The sequence below is a fragment of the Oncorhynchus mykiss genome, chromosome 27, assembly GCF_013265735.2.
Source record: "Oncorhynchus mykiss isolate Arlee chromosome 27, USDA_OmykA_1.1, whole genome shotgun sequence".
NCBI classification, from domain to species: Eukaryota; Metazoa; Chordata; class Actinopteri; order Salmoniformes; family Salmonidae; genus Oncorhynchus; species Oncorhynchus mykiss.
The window spans coordinates 13,303,522-13,317,209 of NC_048591.1; the positions used below are offsets into that span (position 1 = coordinate 13,303,522).

Below are 13,688 nucleotides of genomic sequence, written 5' to 3' on the forward strand. Positions count from 1 at the left end.
GTGAATGGGGCTTGACATGTCAGATACTAACCAATCCAGAAGCTGGGTTCAAACAAAGCCCTTGCTGCCTTGGCCAATCCATGCAGACTTCCAGGTCTGGCCGAGGAATGTGGAAAGGTCAATGATAAAGGATGGAATGTGAGCTTTAACTGGGATACAGGAGTCAGTGCTTTGATAGCCAACACTACATCTGAAATAATCTGTCTGGACTTCATTACAGTCAACGAGAAGGGCCTCCCTAAAATTGTTGTCAAAAATACAAGCCGTTACATAGGCCAAGAAAAAGAGAGAACTATATATAATGTCACAAATTCTTATTTTCAATGATGGCCTAGGAACAGTGGGCTAACTGCCTTGTTCAGAGGCAGAATGACAGATTTTTACCTTGTCAGCTTGGGGATTCGATCTTGCAACCTTCCGGTCACTAGTCCAACGCTCCTACCACTAGGCTACCTGCCCCCCATGAGATTAACTTCCAGCTTGCAACTCAATAGTCGTAATAATGGTTCTCCTTAGTTGAGCCTGCAGGGGTTTACAAGCCAGGAAATTGCATAACGACTCTGGGGCTATTCCAACATCTTGTCAAACTAAGCTAACAAGCATGTTAGAGATATCAAATGCTGTTTCAGTTGAGAAACAAAACAATTACATTTCAAATTAGGAGAGTTCATGTAAACTTGATTGACCGATTCAGTTAAAAAGGTAGAGTCAGCAATTCACGAAGTAAACAGCCATATCAGGCTGACCTCTGCAACAACTAAGAGCAACAAGATTTGTATATATTTTTTTATGTAACTAGGCAGTGAGGCTAAACTTCTCTGCTGTTTTTGTCTGGCTGCTATCACGTTGTAGCTTAGTGATGCATACCCATACGCAGGTAATCCATAGCTGTGTTCGAATACTCTTACTAACTGCACTATTTGTGACTTGAGTACATAGTATGCTTATTGGTCATAGTATGGATATAGTTGTATGCCAAAAGTTCCCAGATGACGTACTAAATTCACCAAAATACGAAGTATACATGCAGTGGACACTATTTCCATAATGCAATTCTTCCGAAAATGGGCGTGGCTTTTTAACCTTTCAGATTTGAAGAAAAATGGTGGAAAACATGCAGCCGAAGTCGGACGAGATTGGATACAAATTCATTGATTTAATTGAACTAATTATGACAAATGATAAGTAATAAAGTAATGCCTTTTCAAATAAGTTGTTACACATTGGCTGACAATTTGTAAGCTACGCTATCCTTACAAACTGCATAGCATTACAGCAGTATGTATCGGTATGTTAGCTAGTTACCTAACGTTAGTTGGCTACTAATACATCAAACTTGCCAGACAGCAGATAGTTAATATACTAACTACCCAACATTTATTGACATGATTATTTACATAACTCTGAGCTAAGTAGTATAGTCGTGCGATTCAATGGATCTCTCCTCCGATTTCAGAGCAGTCTCGCGTAGAATAACTCATGAATTTACGAACGCTCAACACCCGTTGAATATGGCCGGTGTCAGTAAACGTTGGCAAAAAAAATTATTAAATTGTTGGTAGCAGCACAGTTAGTCACCAACTCTCTGGATAACATAAAAACAGCCTATACAGCTCTGCTAGGGTGAGTAAAATGGTCAGATTGGGTTGTTTTCTCATTTGAATCTGGAAGTAGCTAGCCAACGTTAGCCAGTTAGCTTGGGTGCTTGACTGCCGTTGAACACTTGGAAAAACCCTACTTCTCTGCCAGAGCATGCAGTGTGCTCTCTGACCACTCCCGAGAGCGAAAACACTCTGAATTGACGAACGCCCAAGGAGAACTCTGGCACTCCAGATTGAATTTACGAACACACCCGAAATCGTAACATGTTTAGCTAGTAATTTGTTATGCTAACAAGCTAGCAAAAAGTTGCATAGCAACAGCATCAACTTCCGGGAGACAGGCAAAGCGCTAGTACCCTCAACTGAAACGATACCATTCGTTTACAGTATACTAAAATGACCTAATAGTATATACTCATTAAGTATGTAGTATACAGTATGGGTATTCAAACACAGCTTATGTCACAGTATGCTATTGTGCTGCTGGGCCCAAGAACTCGTGGTCTTGGTCAGCCTCTAGAGCAGGGATGGGAAAATTCAGTCCTTGGGGGCCTGATTTATGTCACTTTCGCACCAGCCCCAGCTAACACACCTGACTACAATAATCAACTAATCAGGACCTTCAGTTTAGAATGCAATTAGCGTAATCAGCTGTGTTTGCTAGGGATGGGGGGAAAGTGTGACGCCACTCCGGCCCCTGAGGACTGGAGAGACCCATCCCTGCTCTAGAGCTCTCTCCATCTCTCCAGTGCAAACAGCAAACCACACAAAGCCTAGCAGCCCATGGAGGGCTGCACCTCAACATAGTAGGGCCACACATCACAAAAGACCTGGGAGAAATCACAGCAAACAGTACAGATGAAAAAATAAACTGTACTCGTCAACCCACAGTCTCCAATTTCAAAGAAGCTCCGTTTGGGGGAGAACATGGATGTACGAATCACATAGCTACAGCTTACACACTGTAATTGGCAAGTTAATGTCCCAGTGCATAGCCCTGTAATTAGCCTATGATATGTTACCATCATCAAAACAAAAATGAAGTCATACTGTCAAGCACTTGTATGACCACATGTAAACAAAGTCAAAGTTGGCCCCCTGGGCTAATATCTAGCTTGTGCAGAGCAGCTTGGAAATGTTGGTGTGAAATACAAAAATAAATGTATGATATTAATATAAAAATGGCAGTCAAAGCTAAGTCTTTGCTCAGTCTGCACATTCAGTGCTCTTCTTTTCATGCATACAGTGGCAGGGCCTATTCACCGGCAGGAACAAAAACACTGCCTCATTCACTTAGAATATTCCAGGGTTCTGCCTGCATAATGCAACAACACCTTTTCTTCTGGTTTTGCACCCACAATTCATTATTCTATTCTTTCATTGTGCAACAGTTAAAGCAGAGGTGAAATGCAGCCAGCCCATTACCCACAATCCCCTGCCAAGCTGTGTACACAAGACCTTTCTATTGCCAGGGAAGCAGGTCCTGGCTTGATTGTGAACCTCTCCGATTGAAACGATTACACATTGCAAACAATTCACTGCACTGTGTATAGCCTAAAGTCTACTACACTGAGCCTATATTACAGTCAGGCTGACCTACACAGAGAGGGCTTTGTTTAAGAGACATAGATGACAAGAGATTCACGATGCCATCACGGTTACCCACAGAGTGACATCAGCCTTGTCTGAAAACAACACTAGCCAGCTGCAATCACTGGTTAAAGGCAATGTAAAACTGAAATGCAGGAGAATGAGAATGTGAAGCCAGGGCTGAAGAGATGACCAGTCTACTTCACATATTCAGGACTACAGCATAATATCCTCTGGTCACTCTCCACTCAGTGAGACTAAGTTGCTCCGAAGACAGTGAGGTAGGACTCAGTGAAAGAGAAAGCGAGACAGGAATGTGCAAGCGAGGGAGAGAGAGAAGCGCTACTGATGAGAAAGTCCATTAGATTCTGTGTTTATAAAATTATAAATCAGAGAGAGAAAGTGAGTTAAAGACTGAACGAGGGATAGACTCCATCTAGTTGAAAGTTGGAAAGTGAGGCACCTCCCTGGGTCAAGGGCAGATGAAAGCATTTTCATAGCCAAATAGTGAGGCATGCTGTGAAAATAGCAGTAGCTGTGCTAAAGCCCTTCAAATGAAAAGCTGACTCCACCTTTCACCAGGGGCAGAGAGAGAGGGCCCCTAAAAAAACATGAAATAGTGCATTCAGAAGGTATTCAGACTCCTTGACTATTTACACATTTTGTTACATTAAAGCCTTATTCTAAAATTTATTAAATACATTTTCCCACTCAATCTACACACAACACCCCATAATGACAAAGCAAAAAACTTTTTTCCCCAAAAACCTGAAAAACCTTATTTACATAAATATTCAGACCCTTTGCTACAAGACTTGATATTGAGCTCACATGCATCCTGTTTCCATTGATCCTCCTACAACTTGATTGGAATCCACCTGTGGTAAATTCAATTGATAGACAGGTGTGTGCCTTCCAAAATCATGTCAATGTAAGGTCCCACAGTTGACAGTGCATGTCAGAGCAAAAACCAAGCCATGGGCTCGAAGGAATTGTCCATAGAGTTCCGAGACAGGATTGGGTCGAGGCACAGATCTGGGGAAGGATAACAAAACATTTCTGCAGTATTGTTGGAATCAAGAACAAAGTGTCAATTATTTTTAAATGGAAGAAGTTTGGAACCACCAAGACTCTTCCTAGAGCTGGTCACCCGGACAAACTGAGCAATCGGGGGAGAAGGGCCTTGGTCAGGGAGGTGACCAAGAACAGAGTGGTCCCTGACAGTGCTCTTGAGGTCCACTGTGGAGATGGAAGAACCTTCCAGAAGGACAACCATCTCTGCAGCACTCCACCAATCAGGCCTTTATGGTAGAGTGGCCAGGCGGAAGCTACTCCTCAGTAAAAAGCAAATGACAGCCCGCTTTGAGTTTGCCAAAAGGCACCTAAAGGACCCTCAGACCATGAGAAACAAGATTCTCTGGTCTGATGAAACCAAGATTGATCTCTTTGGCCTAAATGCCAAGCATCACGTCTGGAGGAAACCCTTGCGCCATCCATACAGTGAAGCATGGGTTGCAGCATCATGCTGTGGGGATGTTTTTCAGCAGCAGTGACTGGGAGACTAATCAGGCTTGAGGGAAAGTTGAACAGAGCAATGTAGAGAGAGATCCTTAATGAAAACCTGCTCCAGAGTGCTCAGGTCCTCAGACTGGGGCAAAGGTTGCCCTTCCAACAGGACAACGACCCTAAGCACACAGCCAAGACAATGCAAAAGTGGCTTCAGGACAAATCTCAATGTCCTTGAGTTGCCCAGCCAGAGCCTGGACTTGAACCTGATTGAACATATCTGGAGAGACCTCAAAAGAGCTGTGTAGCGACACTACCCAGCCAGCCTTACAGAGCTTGAGAGGATCTGCAGAGAAGAATGGGAGTAACTCCCCAAGTACAGGTGTGCCAAGCTTGTAGAGTCATACCCAAGAAGAGTAGAGGCTGTAATCACTGCCAAAGGTGCTTCAAAATATTGAGTAAAGGGTCTGAATACTTATGTAAATATGATGATATTTCAGTTACATTTTAAAAAATGTAAAAAAATCTGTTTTTGCTTTGGCATTATGGGGTACTGTGTGTAGATTGATGAGGAAAAAATACTTTTAGAATAAGGCTAACGTAAGAAAATGAAAAAAGTCAAGGGGTCTGAATACTTTTCGAATGCACTGTAAGTAGGCCTACAGGGTCTGGATTAGCGAGTAGGGGGAGAAAAAAAACACCACATTATCAGCTAGCCTACATTACTTTGGTAGCTAAAATGATGAGAAGATGTCACACAATGGCCATTAACATCTGAACATACACTGGAAGTCTGGTTTTGGGCCTAGTCTATGCCCTACATGTTCAGGTTTAACTTATCCACACGTTCGTAAGTGGTATACAAACGTGACCAATGAAAGCATATAAGTCATCCTCTATAAATCAGCACTAGAGGCAACTCATGCCTCCTATTTCTCTGTCTGATTTATTCAGCTGTGTTTTTCTCCCCTATAGAGGCAATCGTAGGGCTCAGATCAAAAGAACGACAACATGCCACCCGTGATCATGTGAAACCAGTGTGGCTGCAGCCTCTGATCTAGGGTGTCTCCACTACAACCCCACGCTGCTGCACCACTCCGCTCTCTACTAAAAGGGGATTTATGCAGGCAGAAAAAAGGGAAATGAGAGACGGGGCTAATTGAAGCCTCCTGTTAAGAGTTACAATTATAAGCCTAACTATCAGTGACCTGAATGGTCTGGACATGGAGTTCTCTGAATAACCACCACCAAAAAAATACATCTGAGAGCACAGAGCAGTAATAAAACAGCTTTTCTACTGACCACCAGCGAAAGCATAGGCCAGGCGTCCTAGAATTAGCTTCTTATTTTATTCGCTTCCTTGCCAAACTCTCAGAATTTATGGGGCAAAATTAGCCTATGCCACACAAAAATGCTTATCAGAAACGTGTTGGTTCTGATAAATAGCCACCTATCACAGCGGTTGTCGGTGAACAAACTAAAACAGCCAGTCTGTTTCTGGGCAGTGTGTAGATACCCTGTCAATGTCCTAACAGCACAAAACCGAAGAGCTTAATCATTTGACACATAGCCTAGGTGGTGGAGCACACTAGTCATGACTATTCCAAAACCCCTTACAGCTTATCACTCACTGTCTGTTGATCTCGAGCACCCATCCCTAACAAACAGAGATGGCTTGGTGCTACAGATTGAGTTCTTGGGGGTGACTGGATGTAGTGTAGGTCTTTGAGTGGGTAGAGTGCAGGGGTTCCGTCTGTGTGACCCTCAGCAGTACTCAGACATGCCAGGAATGTGTGGAGTGCCCAGCACTGATTGCACAACCCTGCTTACTTGCACCCTGTCACATCAGCACTATACACTTATCAGCTGCTAAGTCTCAAAGTAAGGATGGAAAAAAAAGAGGGGGGGGGGGGGGGGGGTCTCCACTTGGCACTTACATGCAACTTCTGCTATCAGAATACGAAGATCCCATTGAAAAGACTGGTATAGACTCAAAAAGGCGCTAAGTGGTCTGATTGTGTTCAGATCCGGCTGACCATTTCAGGAGGTAGTCAGGGATGCATTGTGTGCAGATTTCTCCTTAGTCTAGACGCAAATCAGGCTTCTCGAAAGCGCATACTGTGGGCAACATCATCAGCACTCCTCCCACAAGTCTCCAGAAAACCCGTGTTTTGGGACTGAGAGGCACCTTTTCATTGTAATATGTGAGGAATGTGTCTGCTGGCATCATAAATGCTACCCAGGAAGCTATTATTTAGAAGGGAAAAAAAGGTGTTTGGCAAGAGTTATGCTAACCGGTTTGCAATCCCTTTAGCGTTGCTTGCTAGCTAGCTACAAAGGTTAGCTAATGCCATCAGTTGTTATGTTATCATATTTAGCCTATTCCACCATTTGTAGAATGTATACTGCCATTTGAATATAAACTCAGCAAAAAAAGAAAAGTCCCCTTTTCAGGACCCTGTCTTTCAAAGATAATTCAGAAAAATCCAAATAACTTAGATAGATCTTCATTGTAAAGGGTTTAAACACTGTTTCCCATGCTTGTTCAATGAACCATAAACAATTAATGAACATGCACCTGTGGAACAGTCGTTATGACACTAACAGCTTACAGACGGTAGGCAATTAAGGTCAGTTATGAAAACTTAGGACACTAAAGAGGCCTTTCTACATACTCAAAAACAGCAAAAGAAAGATGCCCAGGTTCCCTGCTCATCTGTGTGAACATGCCTTAGGCATGCTGCACGGAGGCATGAGGACTGCAGATGTGGCCAGGGTAATAAATTGCAATGTCCGTACTGTGAAACGCCTAAGACAGCGCTACAGGGAGACAGGATGGACAGCTGATCGTCCTCGCAGTGGCAGACCACATAACAACCCCTGCACAGGATCGGTACAGGGCTAGAGTTCAGGATTTCATAGATCAGATAAATAATAATTAGGTGAGTGCTTACATTTGTCCTATGTCACATGTACAAATGTGTATTGTGTGTGAATTAGACATTTGTTTTGCATATCCCACTGAGACACCGTCTGGGTATGGGGTCACGGCCAGGGAACAGCCATTATTGATGGCGACCCTGGAGCAATGAAGGTTAAGTGCCTTGCTCAAGGGCACAGACAGATTGTTCACCTAGTCGGCTCGGGAACTCGAACCAGCGACCTACGTACGCTCTGAACCCCTAGGCTACCTGCAGACCTGTTCTTCTTACAATACATTAAATTAGGCCATAATAGAAGGCCTGAATTCTTCAGTAGAGCAAATAGCTAGAATAGACTGCATCTAACAAAGGTTAGAACCTCAAATCTCGACTTTCCAAACAAAGTAATTGCTCCTCCTAGTCCTACTACACTAACGTTACAGCAGAGACAACGCACATCCCTTAGCTCCCCTAGACTTTAGGGCGTGTTTGAATCGTTAGAGGTAGCTAACAAAATCATTGTTTCTCAGCATTACAGCTATAGTACTTTGAGGTGCAAGGTTTCTAGCTATAGCAGTGGATTACTAACTAACTTTAACCAAGGTAATGTTAGTTTACCAGTTGGATATGTCAGCTCACTAAACTAGCTTAGAGGTTGTTATTGGCTGCTAGCTAGTTATAGTAGCTGTACATGTTTACAATAAGAGTAACCTAACGTTATAGTAGCTGCTATATTTTTACAATAAAAAGAGTAGCCTAACGTTAGTTATGGTAGCTGTATATTTTTACAATAAGAGTAGCCTAACGTTAGCTCTTGTGACTCATTTCACTGGGTTAGCTGGGTTTCCCGATCCATCATCAATTACTTTATTACATAAAGGTACTCTTATTCTAGAAAAGTCCGTTTTTTGTTCACTAGCCAAACTATCCAAACAATTTCACTTTAGCTAGCCACTTGTTAGCTAGTAGTAATGGTAGCAACCAGCTAGCTAGCTTAACTTAGTTTGGGCTGGCTAAGATGGATAGCTAGCTAACAGTAGGCGCAGCTGAATGAATGAAATAAATGATTAGTGTCATAATTACCTTAAATTTCCTTCGTGCACCGCTTAAATTGCGATAGTTTATTGATTCGCTTAATAAAAGAAGCTGTCCAAAATTCAGTAGCATTAGACGAAGTCTCACTTTCTTGTCGCCATGTTGAGGCTGCTGGTGGTAACACTACATCCGGGGAACTGCTACGACTACAAGCTCGAGCTCCGTAGCAACCAATACAATCATGCTGATTGATTGACTTATTGATATATTTGATTTGACTGATATGACATCAGGAACCGTTCACTAACCGTTCACTTTGCCAAAATCACAGTTGGTTTAACACTAAAAGGAGGGTAATGACTAGGGAGTTCAGCATGGTTGCCCCAGAGCCATTTATGTATCTAAATATACTGCTCTGGGTAACCCCATAAATGCAACTCTATGGGCAAACCATGATCAATCGAGAATTACCACTGAACATGCTTTTTTGTCCAGGGTATACAAACCTCAATATAATGCCCTGGGTATGTTACATCTCAACATAATGGAAGGTGAGCCCTTTAACTCCCCCTCAAGGTCCCCTTACCAAAATACAAAGAGCCTACCTGTCATGTGCTTTTAGTGTCACCATAGCAACATACCACCTCCAATAAACTGAAAGAGCATCAGCACCACAAAAGGATGATGGTATTAAAATATATCTACATGGGTTAAAAAAAAGGTTAAAGGCTCATTGGCATCAAATATTTGAGAGAACAAAGAGAGAGACGGAGAGAGAGAGGGAGGGAGGAACAGTAATGGAGAGTGTTGACAGCTGGGGGGTCTTTCCATCTAATCAATGTGATATTGTCATTGGAATTTCATAGTTCCTATAATTGTACATTATTTTAATCACTCAGTCTATTTTATAAGAATTTGCAAGATTCCTATTTGCATAAAATAGACAGAGACCAGTCTTATCAAAATTAGATAATAGTATTTATTCTCGGAGCGCGCTGCCATGAAACCACGAACAACAGTTTATATACAAAATATGACGTCATAGGTTATAAAATGTCCTTCCCCTTATCGACCAGGACAGAACAGTTCAAAAGTTTATTCCAACCCACTAGCTCGCTCACTCCAGACACACACTTATCTAGATTAACTTCTGGAATCTTCACCTTCATCCATCACTATTTAGAAGACAGTTCCAGATCATGGAAAACCCAGGAAAACACTCTCTGCCTTATCTAAACATCCAAGAGCTAAGTTGAGTCGCTTCAACCATAGGTTAACGACCCTTTTTGCTTACTTAAAAACCCACAATTCCAGTCCTCTCTAACCTGGCTAGAATGGTATTTATTTTATTTAATTACCCCCTGTTTCATGCTCCACAATCCCTCCCTTATGAATTAATATTATTAATCAGATATAATAAAACAGAGTATAAGTTTCATTAGTTATAGTTCTATTTAAAATGTAGATGTTGTTTGGTCATTATTCATAAAAATTACAGTTATTGGGCACATTGCAATACAGACTGACCATGCACACTCAATCCACATTATGGGATGTTATAGTGAGTGTTGATGGAAAGAGAGTGAATGTGTTGAGCTCTTCTTCACACCTTCACACCTTCACACACCTGCTGACATGATGCCCATGGATGCACCAGGTGGTCTGATCAAACAGCGATCTGGTGTGGGAATCTTCCTCCAGGCCATGGAAGAAGGGAAGATCCAGATGGCCCACTTCATCCTAGCTGCACTGGGTGAGGCTGCGGTAAATGCCACCATAGAGGAACAGCAGGGGTTGGCGACAGGCCCCAATGATGTGTGCCGCAAAACTCCCACGGACCGCAGATAACACCCATTTCCTGAGCCTGCTCCTTGCTAGGGGGCGGAGGTGGAACGTAGAGACAACAAAGGTCGCACCGCCCTCAGCCTGGCCAGCGAATGCGGTCATTTGGATGCTGTCCGCCTCCTGGTCCTGCATGGGGCACACCCAGGCAGCTCAGACAACCAGATGAGGACGCCTCTTGCCTATGCTGCCCGCTGTTGCCACAGTGCCGTGGTCAAGTTCCTAGTGAAAGATCTGAAGAGCAGGGGGAGGAGGGGATGGGGGAGAAGGCTATGGGGGAAGAGACATGGCTGCTGGGAGAGGAAGAGGAATATGATGGTCCCTCACTGAAGGATCTCCATGGAGGGGTAGAGGGGTCCAGAAGAGCCAAGAGAACCCTCAGAGGATGGACCCTCAGCAGTTGGAGCACAGGGTGGGCAGAGAAAGTTTGTTGTCTCTACGTTCCACCTCCGTTCCACCTCCGCCCCCTTATGGAGACTGCAGATGTTGAAGGGTCAGGTAGTGGCTCTTTCTAGTCCAGACTGAGCGCTCCACCAAAAGACATGGGTTACCTTCTCTGTCAGAACACTGTGGGTCACCTGCTCCTGGTTGACAATGTGATTTGCAACCCCTATTCCCTGGGCGAGGAGCCTGGGGATAGGTGTGTTAGTGGAATGAGCCGTGGCCACTGCTCCACTTGTTCAGCTATGTCCCCACTCCTCCTCCAGCCACTGACTGACCAGGTCATCCAGAACTCTATGCTCTGCCAGTCAGGAGCCAGAGAGGAGTATGTCTGCCACTCTCATCTGTACATTATGCCCTGAATCTATTCTACCACTCCCAGAAATCTGCTCCTTTTATTCTCTGTCCCCAACGCACCAGACGACCAGTTTTGATAGCCTTTAGTCGTACCCTCATCCTACTCCTCCTCTGTTCCTCGGGTGATTCGGAGGTTAACCCAGGCCCTGCGTGTCCCCAGGCACTCTCATTTGATGACTTCTGTAACCGGAAAAACCTTGGTTTCATGCATGTTATCATCAGAAGCCTCCTACCTAAGTTTGTTAGCACACTCCGCCAACCCTGATGTCCTTGCCATGTCTGAATCCTGGTTTGGGAAGGCCACCAAAAATTCTGAGATTTCCATAACCAACTACAACATTTTCCGTCAAGATAGAACTGCCAAAGCGGGAGGAGTTGCAATCTACTCCGGAGATAGCCTGCAAAGTTCTGCCATAAATTCCAGGTCTATGCCCAAACAGTTCGAGCTTCTAATTAAAAAAATTAATCTCTCCAGAAATAAGTCTCTCTCTGTTGCGGCCTGTTATAGACCCCCCTCTGACCCCCCCATCTATCTTCCGAGTTCGTTCTGTTAGGTGACCTAAACTGGGATATGCTTAACACCCTGGCAGTCCTAAAATCTAAGATAGTTGCCCTCAATCTCACACAAATTATCAAGGAACCCACTTTTGTACAACCCTAAATCCATAAACATGGGCACCCTCATAGATATTATCCTGACCAACTTGCCGTCCAAATACACCTCTGTTGTTTTCGGGATCTCAGCGATCACTGCCTCATTGCCTGCATCCGCTATGGGTCCGTGGTCAAACAACCACCCCTCATCACTGTCAAACGCTCCCTAAAACACTTCTGCGAGCATGCCTTTCTAATCGACTTGGCCCAGGTATCCTGGAAGGATATTGACCTCATCCCATCAGTCGAGGATGCCTGGTCATTCTTTCAAAGTAATTTCCTCACCATCTTAAATAAGCATGCCCCTTTCAAAAAATGCAGAACTAAGAACAGATATAGCCCTTGGTTCACTCCAGACCCGACTGCCCTCGACCAGCACAAAGAAATCCTGTGGCGGACTGCACTAGCATCGAATAGTCCCCACGATATGTAACTTTTCAGGGAAGTCTGGAACCAATACACGCAGTCAGTCAGGAAAGCAAAGGCTAGCTTTTTCAGACAGAAATGTGCATCCTGTAGCTCTCACTCCAAAAAGTTTTGGGACACTGTAAAGTCTATGGAGAATAATAGCTCCTCCTCCCAGCTGCCCACTGCACTGATGCTAACACTGTCACGACCAATAAATCCACGATAATCGAGAATTCCAATAAGCATTTCTCTACAACTGGCCATGCTTTCCTCCTGGCTACCCCAACGCCGGCCAACAGCTCCTCACCCCCCACAGCTACTTGCCCAAGCCTCCTCAGCTTCACCCAAATCCATACAGCAGATGTTCTGAAAGAGCTGCAAAACCTGGACCCGTACAAATCAGATGGGCTAGACAATCTGGACCCTCTCTTTCTAAAATGATCCACTGCCATTGTTGCAACCCCTATTACCAGTCTGTTCAACCTCTCTTTCAAATCATCCGAGATCCCTAAAGATTGGAAAACTGCCGCGGTCATCCCCCTCTTCAAAGAGTGGGACACTCTAGACCCAAACTGTTATAGACCTATATCCATCCTGCCCTGCCTTTCTAAAGTCTTGGAAAGCCAAGTTAATAAACAGATCACTGACCATTTTGAATCCCACCGTACCTTCTCAGCTGTGCAATCCGGTTTCTGAGCTGGTCACGGGTGCACCTCAGCCACGCTCAAGGTACTAAACGATATCATAACTGCCATCGATAAAAGACAGTACTGTGCAGCTGTCTTCATCAACCTGGCCAAGGCTTTCGACTGTCAATCACCTCATTCTAATCGGCAGACTCAACAGCCTTGGTTTCTCAAATGACTGTCTCGCCTGGTTCACCAACTACTTCTCAGATAGAGTTTAGTGTGTCAAATCGGAGGGCCTGTTGTCCGGACCTCTGGCATACTCTATGGGGGTACCACACGGTTCAATTCGCGGGCCGACTCTTTTCTCTGTATATGTCCATGATGTCGCTCTTGCTGCGGGTGATTCCCTGATCCTCCTCTACGCAGAAGACACCATTCTGTATACATCTGGCCCTTCTTTGGACACTGTGTTAACTAATCTCCAAACAAGCTTCAATGCCATACAACACTCCTTCCGTGGCCTCCAACTGCTTTTAAATGCTAGTAAAACCAAATGCATGCTTTTCAACCAATCGCTGCCCGCACCCGCCCGACCAGCATCACTACTCTGGACGGTTCTAACCTAGAATATGTGGAAAACTCCAAATACCTAGGTGTCTGGATAGACTGTAAACTCTCCTTCCAGACTCATATTAAACATCTCC

At 44.1% G+C, this 13,688-nt stretch overlaps 1 protein-coding gene across 1 annotated transcript in view; it reads right to left on the minus strand.

Moving 5' to 3' along the window:
- The window catches only part of LOC110507596 (serine/threonine-protein kinase PAK 4), a 36,424-nt gene extending 27,545 nt beyond the window's left edge, over nucleotides 1-8,879 (minus strand). Inside the window, exon 1 of the mRNA XM_021587682.2 lies at nucleotides 8,702-8,879. The gene's annotated coding sequence lies outside the window, so the exon portion shown is untranslated. The remainder of the gene's footprint in view (nucleotides 1-8,701) is intronic.
- Between the last annotated feature and the right edge of the window lie 4,809 nt (nucleotides 8,880-13,688).